The 15007-nt window shown below is 41.5% G+C and overlaps 1 protein-coding gene across 4 annotated transcripts in view; it reads left to right on the forward strand.

Moving 5' to 3' along the window:
* AK8 (adenylate kinase 8) overlaps window positions 1–15007 on the forward strand; it is a 75354-nt gene that overhangs the window by 56641 nt on the left and 3706 nt on the right. The window lies entirely within an intron of this gene.

A 15007-nucleotide genomic window follows, 5' to 3' on the forward strand; every position in this document is an offset into this window, starting at 1 on the left:
GAGCTAGCGTGCCTGGCAAAATTGGCCCATACTGAAAACCCCAGGCAGAACAGGCATTACGCTGCTTTTGCTTAGATTCTCCAGCTGAAGATCTGGGAAGACAAGTGCATCAGTCTGTAGCAAATATAATACGGCTTGGGTGATTAAAACTGTCAAGTAATATTGCATATTGAATGGAGACTAGTTTGTCATTATCATGAGGATTAGAAAGTGTAATCTTCATTAAAGCATCAGTGGATTTACTGCTGTTTGCCTTGGAACAAGATATTTGCTCAGAATTTTCTAGTAAGTAAATTTAGCAAGTACAGGGCAATTTAAAGAGCAGAGCTGAGTATTGTCGTAGCTTATTCTGTGGGAAAGATGTAGGAATGATCCCTTACGTCTGACAGATGCACTGGATCTAATTCTATTGTTCTTTTTATATAACTGACCAAAGATCAAGGTACAGCCAGTTACAAAGTAATTGTTTTATTTAACCTTCTAGAAAATGCTGCTACTTTGTGAACATTATTTAAGCTGATTTTCAGGCTAAGTATATAGAAGGAGTAGTTCCTGCGCAGATGCTTTTAGTGAAATCAAAGGATTTGCACTGGCTCTGAATGTGCCTCAAAGTTAAAGCAAATAGAAACAAAATAACGAAATCATCTGGTTTCTCAACCCCATGAGTCCTGTGGGCTCTTCAGATTGACGTATTTTTCTTAGCAGTGTTTGCAGTAAAACACTGAACTGTCAAAGCTGAGTGTATGGTGAACTTGCCATACTTTTGTAAAGTTCACTTTCTCCTTTTAAAAGTACAGTTTCTTCACAGAAGTCTGTCTCCAGCTGTACATTTCTAACCTCCATGGAGGAGACTGCATGGAATTAACTGGTGCAGGAGCAAGCCCTTACCTTTCATTGCATCATTCAAAACATAACCTCAGCTTGGATACATGCTGCCATTTCTTTTTTTTTTAGTTAAAAATGTTACTGGCAGCCCATTGTACTGAATCCAGGCTTTTATTAACTGTGACTAAACTGCTGAAATCCATTTTGCATTGTGATTATTAAAGAATTCCTTATATTCCAATTCTGTAATTCTTAAAGCAAGTAGCTGTTACTCAGAAAAATCCAATAAAGCACAGCAAAACCACTGATGGCAGGAGAGAAGCTTCGATGTGATGACAAGGGAGATGTTAAGACCAGAGGTAATTCTGAAGGTCTCTTCTGTAGCTGTGTATTTGCATTACAAACCTAGGAAGTTTGTTCAGTACAGTTTCCACATTGTCCTGCCTACAGAATCTTGGGTGGCTTCCTCTGATTTCTGAAGCATCATGTTGTTTTACTGCAGAGTGTAGGGGAGCTCCATATTCAGGCTGAATATTTGGTTTTAGTTCCTGACTTGTAGAGAATTTGTCAGGCGGTTCCTAAGTTTCTCATCCTGCCACGTTCCTTCCCCTACCCCTACGTGACCCTGCTATAGATCTCAACTGTTGTTTTACCTTGTTGATGTTTTGTCTATATTTGCTTTAACCAGCTGCCCCTCTTTGCATGCAGCACTGGGACTCATCCCCTCTCTCCTATCAACAATAATTAGCCTTGTAAGACTAATGGAAGAAATCGTGTCTAATTACCCTGTTGAAGGCCCAATTATGTTATTAACATTTGTGGGCTATAAGCTAATGATGAGGAGAGCCTCTCATTTGCATAGCATTAAGTTAATTGAGCTGGAAGCTATGGGGTGGATGGCAGTGATGATAGCAGGATTCTGTTACAGAATGGATAATGATGACCGGAGCAGGACGATTCACCTGACAGGTTTATTAATTAACAGCTATCTGATTACCTAAAAGAAATGGCAAGTGGCAGCTCTTCTGAAAGAAGCTGCAGTATTGTTTTAATGGAAGATGCTATATCGCTGCTGATATTCGGGGGTGATTGATGGTAATGGCAGTGCAAGCTCTTTACTGGAAGCCTACACAAAAACCTGTTCTGATTCCTCCCTGCCCTTGTAAAAACATGCTGCAAAGGTCTGATATTTGTGAATATGCCCAATTCTCACATGGTGCCTGAAGCAGCTCTGTGCCAGTGGGTTTGTGTGGCTGCATGAGCAGCGTGGTTTGAAATCCTGCATTGTTATGTAAGCTGGAAGTTTTGCCCTTGGAAGAACCAGAGGGCTTGATTTTGTAAACAGGTTTCTCCCATTAAGGTGTTAGGTGGGATTCTGTGTTGTATTAGGGAGAAAATAACCATAAACATTCAGCTTTTCACATTTTCCTGGTGTGCACAAACTGCAAGTGAAGGTGAGTGCCCCTACCTTCAATTTATTTCTAAGTACAAACAGTTATGCAAAGTTGCTAGGCCTTTTAAGGAACAGGAATCTTCTTTATTTAAAACAGTTCTAAGAATAAAAATCCATCTTTTTCTTTTCAATTAGATGTCAGGTTCTGTCTGGTTATTTCCAAACACATTGTAATTCACAACAGATTCAGTCTTGTTTGAACTATAGTATCTTTTAGATGAAAAAAAAATCACTCTTTAAAAGTTACCTGTACAATCAATCCAAGACTAAGTTGCTATGCAGTTACTCATCGTTAGAAGCCTACTCCTCCGTTCTGAATGTCAGATACAGCTTCCAGTCCACAGATCATCTTAGATTTTTTTCAACTACAGTGAGAGCCCATTATTAAATCATGTGCACTCCAGACATTACCTAGTGACTGAGATCCCCAGTTCATCCTGGAACAATCTTTGACCAAACCCATCCCAGGAAAAAGAGAACACTACAGATGTTAACCTTTCAGAGAGTGATTTTTAATCCCCATTTAGGTGGCCTGATGATTAGTGTTTAAATAGTAATAGATTTGTGAAGAGTAAAGACCTACAGATAAAATACAATCACCATTATTTTGCCATTGGAGAACTTACATGCACAGTCTCTCTGTGTTCTGTGACTGGCATTTGTTGAGTACAAAGGAGCTGACAGCGTTGCCTTGATCTGATGTGGTAAAGAGGCCAAAAGTTTAGTTTACTGAATACATACAGACATTCACAAATTGCCACGGGCACTTTTGGACAAAAGGAGAAGAAAAATGAAAAATCAAAGATGAAGGAAGTAATCTGGGAGACTGGTTCCTGGAGCCAGCTGATAGTCTGGTCTGTTTACTGGCTATGGCTCACAGCCACCAGCAAGAATAGAGAGTCCAGTGGGTTACCACCAGTGGAGGGTGAACTACTCTGTGTAGCTGTGGTGGACACCTGTGTGATGTGGAGCAAGCGAGGGAGAAGTGTTTGTATAGCACTTACAAGGAGCATCCTCCATCTCCTTCCAGCTCTGTTGGCTCTGTACCTAGGCTGTACCTGGGATGGTACAGAGCCTAATGTCCACAGGTGTGTAGAAATTGCCCAAAAAGTTTATTCAGGAAATCTAGCACAATGAATAAATTCCTTTGCTGGAATTTAAAACCTACATCCTCCTGGTCCTCCTTAACTTTCTGTAATCACCAACCCACACAGCGTTGGATGGAAGTATCTTTACTGTATAAATTAGTTTTTCTGTGAGGTGTTCTGTAGTTCTCTATGGTGCCTTGATGTATAAAACAGACAAACATAGCATTAAGCCAAGATCTGATAGATCAGAAATTATGTATTTAATTCAGAGTTCTGTATAGAGTGCTCATAAAAGCTTGGTCATGATAGAGGGGGCAATAAACATTTGGGAACATAAATATTTCTGTAGGAAATGGCTTTGTGAAACATTTAGTTGTCGAGTAATAAGAACAACAGAGAAAATCAGAAGAGTAGAAATCTCTAGGTACTAATCTGATGGGTTATATGTGTTGCAATGATAATAATGTTGAGAGAGAACTTTTATGGGAGGAGTAGCAACAAATACATTGAGTCCTGCACTTTTTACTAATGTCTTCATCTTCTTGTGCTTGCCTCACTTGCTATCTCTGCTGCTCCAAAATTCAGCTTTAAACCTAGAAAAGCAGTGGATGAGACCTCGGGGTGCTCTGCTGCTCCTCTGCTTGGACACAAGGGTGTAAGTCCTCTGAATTTGCACGAGCTCAGTGTTTGGAGCAGGCAGGACAAAGCCTTGGAGTCTCAGGCCATGATCAGATGTTCACCGGAGGAATGGATCAAAATCTACGGAAGGCCAGGCAGTGTTTGTTGTCAGGGATGGACTGCAAGAGAAAATATAACTATGTGAGGATTTCAGGGGAAATGATGCTCTTTGTCTCTTGTTTTTCTGGAACACCCATTACATGAGTATTTAGGCATCAGTCCAGCCAGACAACAGAAGGAAATATATAAAAGCACACATCAGAAAGTATTTTAAATAGCCAAATTGTAGAACAAAACATTCTGGCAACACAGCTGATGCTCTTGTCAGTCTCTAGGCTGGAAAATAAGAAAGGAACCTGTAAGAAAAATAAAAACAACCTGGGAATAGCCAGTTAGGTTAGAAGTGATGTTTTGGCTGCAAGAATTTTGAGGGCTGTAGAGAAAAATAGTAGAAGATTAGAAAAAGTTTGTCCATCCTGTATGACAGATGTGGGAGAAGATGTAATCATTTGTTACTTCTCTCTTTTTTCCTCTGGAAACAGCAGCCGCAATGAGCTGGCAGGCACAGTGAAATGCAGTTAGCAAAAGTAATGGGAGTTGAAAGTTTGACCTTTTATGATGGAAATTTGATATGAAAAAAGGGCCTTTTGATAATTTCTCTATCCAATCAGCTATGGGAGATGTCTTGATCCTGTTTCCTCATTTGCATGCTGACTGATCTCATTTGAAAACCCAATCATTCAGAAATACTGGGACGTCAACAGAAATGTTACAAGGAGTTGTTTTATCTGAAAGGTCTGCAGGATGTCATCTCTTGTTTTTCACTCCAGTGGCCTGATCTCTTCTTCATGATTCCATGTTTTTATTGGCAGGAGAAGTTGAACATATTGAAATGCAAATAGCCCTTTCCACATTGAACCAAAATATAGGAGTGTTTTTTTCGGTGTGATTGATTGTATTGCTTAAAAGGCAACAAAGAAAATACTTGCTGCAGTGCCTTTGATTTCTTGACATTGGAAAGTTCTGACGTTTCCTGTTAGCAATCATTGGCAGAAAGTGGTTCCTGGACCTGGGTCCCACCTCTGCTTTTTCCCTATGTAAGGCCCACATTGATGCAGCTCACTGATTCTGGGTCCAGTGTGTGAGCTCATTTAGTTTGTCTGCACGAACACACACACTTTTTGTTGTTATCCCAAGTGTGTTTAATGGTTTTTACCAAATTGCAGATGTCTTTAATCCAACAATGGTATAATTCAAAGCCTACCAAGATCACATGTTGGCTTTCAGCCGTGTGTATAAGCGACCAGATGATTATCTGGCTAGTCAGATTTCAGATCCCAGGCACTGTCCACTTAGGTGAGTTGAGGATCAACTTTATCTCCCAGACAACTTAACCTTTCTATTTTCTAGAACAGGCAAACCAATTTCCATTTTAGTCAACCACGCTGTGGGTTAATGACAAGTTTTCCTACTGTGTAACTGGTGTCATTATCCCTTATTTTGGAGACTACCTATTAAACTAACATCTTAAGCCAAAGTTTTACATTGCTTAACCCAGAAATTAGGTACAAACTAACAATATACACTAGTTCTGAATAAAGGGAATTATTTAAAATAATTTCTTTTTTTGGCATACTATCTTTTTAACATCAGGGTCAACCCATATGAGAAATCATTTTTCCTTTAGCATCCCAAGATTTTTATTTCTCACCTGTCTCTCCACCTGGACAACCCCTAGCCTGCTAATCTGAGTGCTGTCTTGGGAGATGGGCTGTTCATCTCCTTTCTGGGGCTTCTCAGGCTTGCTTTGCTTTGTAGAAGAAAGTAAGTATTCACTGACTGTGTCTCGCCTCCCTGGTGAACACCTGCATTGAACTGCAGAGATATTCTGCTTTTCTGGTTTGATGTAATTCTTTATACAAAACAGAACAATTCCAACAGGAGAGCAGAGATGGATTTTCTTAGTTTAGTGTCGTGGCGCTTGGCTGGGAGATGGTTCATAACTGGAATGTCAAAGTGAAGCTGGCATGTTTTAAAGAGTTATCCTGAGCCCCAGCTGTTGCCTGTCCCTCCCTAACACAAGCTTTCTTAAAACTGGTGTGGTTTTGCACAGTTTTGCTTCTGGCAGGCCAGCATCCCCTCTTGGGTTCACTGGTGTGGGCAGATTTGGCGAGGGGATTTCATGCTCTGTGCTGTAGGGTGGAGGAGAAGCACATACCGGGGCGTCAGTGGGGGCACTCCACAGGGACTGCTTTCCAAAGCCAAATCCTGGAGGCAGCGGGTTTGAGGAAAGGGATGAACCAGATTATGAGCTTTACATAATAGGATATCTTGAAAGTTATTCAGTTGGTGTTTGTACAACACTTTGAAATGTTAAGCTCTAAATTAGACGGGAGGTGAAGATTTACCATGATGTTCCTCAGGTGAGTAGCAATATACCTCATCAGGGAGCCACAGAAGTTTGCAGTCTTCATCACTGAGCTACAGAAACAGCGTATTTACCCAGCTTGTTCTTTATTCAATAGATTTCAGGGTCTAACCACAAATTAATGTACGTGTTTGTGATGTTTATCTGATAATACCTAATTCCTTCAGCAATGCGTGTACTTCTGTGTACAGGTTGGGGATTTCATTGGTAGAACAATGTGTGTGTTTTGGACAGGAGTAACTTGACTAATAGGCCTCTTCAAATCAAGGGAATCCATTTCATAAAATCCTGTGGCCTGTCAGCTGGGGGGGGATGCTTTTCAAAACAGCAGAAATGGTAAATTCCCCCATTCCTTGTGTAATAAACTGAAGTTGTTGGCATGACTAGCTAGCACAACTCAGCAGCTCTCAGAATTAGACACAGAGCATTCTCCCAATGGGAAATCAACCTCCTTCATCTCTCATGTATTTTAGAATATCGAGCCATGGAAGTTAAACCGTGATGTGTTATTCTTGATAACCACAGCAATCTAGCTCCTCCCTGCTGGAGTTTTTTTAATCTACTTCTCTCTCCACCACCTTTTGCTCCGCAGTATTAAAAGAGAAATGCAGCTTAGCATACCAATATTTTCTCTGCAGTGAAGTCAGCATAGAATATTAGTGTCCAAAAAGTTGTAAAACAAAAGACTATCATATGTTGCACCTTTTAATCATGTAATTGCTGAGTGACATTTAACTCTGAGGCTTTAAGTTACTCCTTTGTCAGCCAGCCTTCTCCTCCTGCCCCTCTCATTCCTCCCTCCTCCCAAAGCAACCTGCTTTTGCAGAGTAGTGCTTTAACTACACTGAAGTTTGGCTGAGCTTCTACATATTACAGCAGCAACACGAAAGCAAACAATTGAAGTATTTGAGAACAATGAAATATGTATGGCTATCTGTGACAGCCCTATAAAGCAGAGCAATTAGCCGCGTAATCCGAGAAAGCCAAAGCGACCGGCAGCCCACGGTTCCCTATTAGTTAAATGCTTTTTGTACGTCCTCATCCCATCAAATCAACTAACACTTCCTTTAATTGGTTCATGAATTATACAGCTTGGCTGCATTATAATTTAATCACCAGTAAACATTCCTGGGGCCCGCTGTAAAGTGTATAGCGCTCATTAATTCCTTAATTTCAGCAGATGGAAGGGGAGATCGGATGAACGGTGGCAGTACAGAGCGCCTTGGGCAATGGAAGAAGGAAAAAAAGGTGGGGGGCCGTTTAGATTTTTTAAGGGCTGTCAGAAACTCAATCTGTGAGCTGTCAGCAGCTTGGACCCGTTTCCCCCCGCCTCCCCCTGCCTTCACCCCACCTACTGCTGCAAGTGACTGACGGATTCATATGGAGGCTTGTCAACCCGTCTTTAAACATCAAGCCAGCGGGTAAACCAAGCCCAATGTAAATTAATTCTTGTCTTACGGGCCCCCCTTTCTCTGTCCCCATGAATATTTCATGGCGGGCAGCATAAATATTAATTCTAATAGCTCTGCACAGTGGTTATTATTTCTGTTTTATGACAAATATTCATAAAATATTCAGGACCCTTTTTTAGAACATTTACACACTTGATTGTGAAATTTTCCAGCTTCCTGGGGACACAGTAAACATATTGGGGTTCTCTTGATGGACTTTTTTCTCTCTTAATTAATACTACGCCACATTAATATTTAATCGGATTTAGTTTTCTTTTCCCCAGAAGTGAACCCTATTACATTTGAGGATTTACTTGACAGTATTTAAACAGGGAATTTTTATTCCCTATTATGAAATTGGTTTCCTTTGACACATATATAAAATGACACATTATAATCCATTCTTTTATTCCCTCCCCTTGCCCCTGAATCATACACTTTTTTGGTGTCAATTCTTTTATTTATTTCATTTTACGTCCCAAATATCCTACCAACAACAAAAGTTAGTGTTTAAGTGACGGGCTTGGGGGGAGTTTAATGTAGCATTTTATAGGAACACTGAAGATTAAACATCATTTACTATAAATTTGATTCCATTTATTTAATGAGAAAAGTACGGAATCCTTGTTAGGAGCAGGAGGTGCTACAGAAAGGCTGCAGACAGGTAGCAAAGGCATCAGTTCTGATATGAGTTTGCTAGTGCTTAACCCTGCAAGTCTTGCTCCACTCAAGACTTGCTTTGCAGAATCTAATTATTGCAGGGGAGGGTTGCAAGCATCTGAGGAAACAGGACTGCATTTGGGGAAGTGGGCTCAGGTTCCTGACCTGCGGCCTCTGGGGCTGCAGAGGCTTTCGATTATCTGAGGCTGAGTTTGATTAACCTTGCGGAGAGTGGAAATCGTGCCAGCCACGTTACTTTAAAGCAGCTCTGGCTGCCATCTTACTCTGTGATTCACAAAGCACCACTGGAATGAACTCCGGGGGGAATGCAAAAATGCTGGAATAACAGCTGAGAGTAAGAAGGAGGCAAAGAATAAAAATGAGGGGAGAAATGTAAAGCAGTTTTGAATGGAGGTACTAATGCATCCAAACCACTTATTATATATGGAAAGAGTTAATACTGCCTTCACAAAAGAAGCTTGTGGTGAAGCCCCTAGCATGAAAACACTTGTTCTGTGTACGTGTGCCTTTCGCTGTGCTGATGGAATGTTTACACAGGCAGGAGTTCTTCCACGTAGAATGGCTCTTGCTGCCAGAAGGCCTGGGGTTTTTCACTGGTGTAAATCTGTGTGATGCCAGTGGAGTGGCTTTGCTTTATCCCAGCTCAAGCTCGAGCCCATTGTTCTGTAAAGCCGAAAGACAGCGCTACCTGGCAGGGCTGCGCCTGTTCCCCCAGCATAAGCTGGTGTGGCACCCGCTGAGATGCTGTTGAGATACCAGGCTGGTGGGGTGGGATGCGGCAGGGACTCCGCCACCTCAGCTGTCTGGACTGTTGGAGGCTGAGCGTGTCTAACTGGTGGGTGGAAAACATCTAACGGGGTCATTACTCTGCACTGCTGGTGAAGTCAAGGAACATCTGCAGCTACAAAGGATGTTGTTCATCTCGCTCCCCTGGCCAGAAGCCATGTCCTGGGAATAGTGCCCCACTTGGCTGCCTTTTGTAGTTACTGGACAGAAGTGCATCCATTTGAAAAGAAAGATCCATTATCTGGGAACAGCTTGTTGTCACATGAATCCTTATAGAAGCTCAATGAGCAAAACACTTGTGCGGATTAACCTGTCTTTTAGACTTTATGCAATGTATTTTCCCTTAAGGTCAAAACCTAGAGGGTGAAATTACTTCCCAAAATAGAATCAAGCATCATTCATCAGAAGATATCCCAGAATTTGAAAGACATCATTGAATAAAACCTCCCAACAGCTCCTTCCATAAATAAGAGATAAGGATCATTTCATCCATTGCAGAGACATGCAGAAGGAGTACTTAGGGTAGGATGTAAACTAAGATCCATGTCCAGTCTGTAGTGCAGCTTCAGAAGATCCTTTGTAGTCTGGTTACCCATGGGCAGAATGCCTGGTTTACTGAGGAATATTGAGAAATTGAGCATTGAGAGAAGTCTGAGCAAGACTGAGGAAAAGGCAGACGGGATCTATGTAACCTGTTTAACTTTTAAGAGAGGATTTGGGGATGCAGAATGTAATTATGGAAATATAATGTGCTCAGGATCTCGTGGCTGGGCTCCTGGTGCTTGAGAAGAGGCTTGGCCAAGGTTTCAGGTTCAAGGTGTCTTTATATTGCGGGAAAGGGAACGTTCTTTAGGGGAACTGATTGATCCAAGTCAGGTATCTCTGGCTAGGAAGTCTATAAACAAGATGACCTGGGTTTTAGCTGGGATTAGTCACTTCGATTCAAATCTGAACTTCCTTCTGCCTGTCAGCTTGAACCATTAACTTGATTTGCCATATTACTGTGATAATTCAATGGTGCTACCCAAGAAAAAGACCTTTTTGCAGTGCAGATTTTTCTTGTATCTTGGCCAAGCCTGTCATCCCATTCCTCTCTGGCTTGTGGTCCCTTGTATGATCCAGAAGTTTGTACAGTTGTATGTGTTTTTGGAAACTTTTAAAACAGAATTGTGGTCAGTTTTAACAGTGTGCTTTAAAGTTTAGCCGAATTCAGGACGGTTGCTGGAGATGGTCCTTGTCTCTCTGCCAGCTGAGTCCATAGTGCCCCCCAAGGCTTTTCCATCCTTTTGCAAGAACTGTGTTATTTCCTTCTCTGCCTGCTTTGGCTGTTTTATGAACCAAAGGGAGGAACTTGCATTTGTGCCAGTGATCACATAAGTATTTTACCTGTGGTAGCCTTTTAGAGAGCTGCTGCATCCATACACTTCAACAGCCTCATCTCTTTTTCAGCTTTATATCTCAATTACAAAAATTACAGCCATTGCATTGCCAGAACCAAGTCCTCAAGGAGAGTTACTTTCCATGGGGAATTGTGCCATAGAATCACATAACACTGCATTGATTTCTCCATATTGAGTAGGATGTGCGAGGCCTTATGAAAGGCTCAATTTTCTAGCCTTGAATTTGACGTTTTCTGTTTGTCTACCTGGAAGAGAGTGTAGCTCTGTGTCCCTTCTTCCCCTCCTTCCTCCTTCTTTTGCTCTCCCTCTCTTGCTCTCTCTTTCCCCTTCTCTTTTGCTCTGCTTTAGCTGAGGTTCCATCAGAGTTCTGCCAGGGAAGTTTGCTGTAACTTTGAGATCACACAGGCATCTGATCTTCACATTCTTTTTTTTTCCAAGCAGACTGATGTGGTACGTTGTAAACTGCCAGGAGCACTTGCTAATTTAGTAGTTAATGACAGTCACAGAGAGTGTTTTTCTTGCCCCTGGAGAGGCTTTAGACACAGCTGGGGTAGATTTGCCACTATCAATTATGCACAATTTTAAACAAGAATTGGCCAGCAGGGGCCTCTTTTTTTTGCGGAGTGCAGAGCGTGAAGAATGGGAATATGGCAGCTGGTACCTGCCTATGAGGGAGAAGATATATAGGAGTTAAGAATATAAGAGAAAGATTAATAGCTTACTATTTTTAAAGTTGCAGTTTCAACTCAAAAGTTTAAATGCTACATTAGAAGTGGCCATGTGTTGTTTCATGCTGCGTGTTTTTTTAATTCAGGCATTATAACTTGACTGCAAGGCTTGATCTGGCCCTGGTAGAGCCACAAGCACGTCAGTATTCTCTGTCATTAAAAGCCAGCTAGAGAGTCAAGATTCTGTCTTAGATATCATGTTGCATTGTCTTTTCATCCTTAAATGAAAGCAAGGTATGAATTCAATTGGTTTTAATGGTATAGGTCAAATTTTGCAGACAATAATTTTACAAAAAGGGCTTGGCTTTGGTCTCCTCCCCACCAATGTCAGCCCAGAGCAACTCCAGGAAGTGGGAAATGACAAGGATGGGGATGTGACCTAAGTAAATAGCTCAGGTCTAGAACAGTCAACATCTCATCCATCTAGGTCAGCCTTATCAAACAGCTATGTTTAAATTACAGGACCAAAACTGGTGGAAGGCCATGGCTTACAGGCAGAGCTTTAGTTCTCTGGAGATGTGAAGGCAGCTGGCAAGGCAGTGGAGCCATCCTGGACAGGGACTGTCAGTGCACAGGAGGAGCGTGCCTTAATCCCTAGCTCAGGGGTTCCAGAATTCAGGCGTACAGCACTCGCTTGTCTTATGGAAATACTCGTACTTTTTCTGTTATAGGTGTTTTAATTTGGTGACTATATCCACAAAACAGAAAAACCACCACCAAAAAAATTCTCCTGAGGACAACTCTGAGCGCTGTCAGTTGTTAATCACTTGGATTAACTGGGTTGGTTGCCATCTGGAACAAATGCAGTTCAGGATTAGTTGAATGCTGTTGCGTAGGGCAAAAAATCTTTCTTCACTTATTGCATGGTTGTGACACATTTTACCAAAAATGCTGTCTCACAATCAGGCATGAAATAAAACTTGTGCCACCCATACTTTTACCTTCTCTCTGCCTGCGAAGAGGAGCCATCAGGATGCCCTTGTCACCTCTAGGATCTTAGACGACACTGTCTGAATAGTCAGAAGCCAGAAGCAATTGGAATACCCTTTTGGAATGCCAGATGGCTGGTAGGAAAATGACATTATATTCCAGCTGGTAAAGGCCTTATATATTTCATCACCATCCAAAGGCAACTAGTTCTCATTTGACTAGGTACACAGTGAAGGTGTCATCAACATTATGAATTTCTTGGAGTTCTCTAAAGTATCTGAAAGCAGTGATAGATGAGGTAAATGGTGTCAAGTACAGTGAGGAAGAGACAGGATTCTGACACACAATATTTTTTTCCCCTTTTAACATTTGTGTTCATGGTTTTATTATCCATGCAAGCTCACTGGCAGGACTGGACCTTCTCTCACATGCCTCTCCTGGGAGAGGAAAACAAAGGAGAGAGGACACAGCTTTGCTTACGAATCACTTGGCTTCAGTCCTGCATCTAGCAGCAGCGTTGCCACTCAATGGTAGGTAGTTTGTCCTCAGAGTCCTGTGCTGAGAGGCTGTACCAAGTTGTACCCCACAGAGCACCAGTTTGTAACTAGCTGACAATGACTTCAGGTAGGTGCTGATCCTGTGAAGCAGGAGTGAGGATTCTTGGTGCATCTCTGCCCAGCCCTCCCCATGCATACCTCATGTTGCTACTGATTGACGTTACTCACCTGTTGCAGAGCTGAACGAACAGCTTGCCAGCTCTGAAAGGGAAGCTGTGCTGGATGCTAATCTAGCAGTATAATGTAGTATACTTTGATATGAGGCTGTGTTTCCTTGCCTCCCTGTCTACCAATTCTGATGACATCTGTTTCATATTTCCCCTTGATAGAAGTTGTGACACATTACAACATACAAAGCCTGGCTGATTCCTAAAGCGAGCTTTACAGAGGATGCATTTATGTGAAAAAAGAATTACACTTGGTATGTGAAAGGGGCCAAGCTCTGCTTGGAGGTGAATCCAGTACTTGTAGGGCATTGTTCCAGCTATTGCTGTAAATGCTGGATCAATGTCATAGGTGCAGCCCTCTGTCTTAGGAGGATTTCCAAGAGAATCCAACAAACCTGTTAGCTGGACATTTCGAGGGTCAAGTTTGTTATGTGATCAGAGTCATAGTAGCCTGAGACAGGAACACAGGCGAAATGTTGCTCAGAAATACCTTGAGGAGCTGAAGGAGATGTATCATATACCCAGGCTACCACTTCGCTGAGAGTACATACATGTAAATAGGCTTTACTTGTGTGAGTAAGCCTCCTGGGGCTGCATAATAGACAGTGTGTGGTATGTTTCTCCTTCAAAATGATAATAAAGCTTTCTAATTGGAAGTATTTGAAGTCTAGACAGTAGTTCTGTCAGTGTTTTTCGCCTTCATCTTTTTTCCCTGTTTCTGAACGATTTTAAACTGACAGCCCTGGGGAGTGTTGTTTTCTCTTGTCTGTAAGAGATGTACAGTATGGCAGGGTGAGGCATCCCACCTCCACTGGAAGGACCACTGGATTAGGAGTTGGTGCTGTTGTGTAGTATATTCTGTGTGCCGTTATACAATGCACATGGGGAAAAAAAATAAATACCCATATTAGCAGGGATGTCTATACTCTCCCGCATCTTCCCTCTACACTCTTCTTTAATGGTGACACCAGACTGGATGATAAGAAGCATCTTGTATGGAAAAGAAGGGAAGCTCAGACAAGGCTTTCAGAGTTCATTTTGTTGGCAGCTTTTTAAGTGGAGTTTTTTTAGGCTCTTCTGTTTCAAATACCATAATACTTTTTTGTGTTAGTAACTATGAATTACGACAAGCTTGCTTGATATGCCAGGTTATAATCCTTTAGTGGGTTTGTTTATTTCAGAATATAATAGGAAGCCGTATCAATTATCATGACTGTATAAATGCTGTTCCTCTCTACTAGAATATTCATCTTGAGACATATCATCAGATGTTACCTGTTCTGACAATCACATTTTTGTGCCATTGTTGGGCAACAGAAAAAAAAGGAAAACAAAATGTTAAAGAGTGTAAGGGATAAAAGAGTGTTGAAACTGTTGTTCTTTTCCTGTCTTTGGAATCTCCGAGATCTTGAATGTTTTATTCCCGGCTGTTATTTTGTTACCACAGTGTGAATAGAAGTCATTATCTGTAAACATTTGAAGAGAGAGATGATTTTCATAACTTTAAATCCTACAAAGGATTCTAGTAATCTGCTATGTGCATGCCAAGGTAAAGCTCAGCCTTTCATCTGGTCTGATCCCACCCTGTCAGTGTAAAATGCTCCTTTGGTGAATGTCTAAAGCATACAGTATCTTTTGTGAGAGGCAGATACAAACAAAAATAGGAAGCCTCGCCTTGAAGGCAGCAGCAGGAGAAGGTGTAATATAAAGAGAGCTGTATTTACAGCCTTTGGGCTGTGCTCAGTTGGTAAAAGTTGATTTTCATAAGAAGCCTTATTTTTCATTCTGAATTAACCATTGAATGTGATCTTTGTCCAGATCTGCTTTAGTCTCCA

Source organism: Strigops habroptila, chromosome 15 (genome assembly GCF_004027225.2).
Source record: "Strigops habroptila isolate Jane chromosome 15, bStrHab1.2.pri, whole genome shotgun sequence".
Taxonomy (NCBI): domain Eukaryota; kingdom Metazoa; phylum Chordata; class Aves; order Psittaciformes; family Psittacidae; genus Strigops; species Strigops habroptila.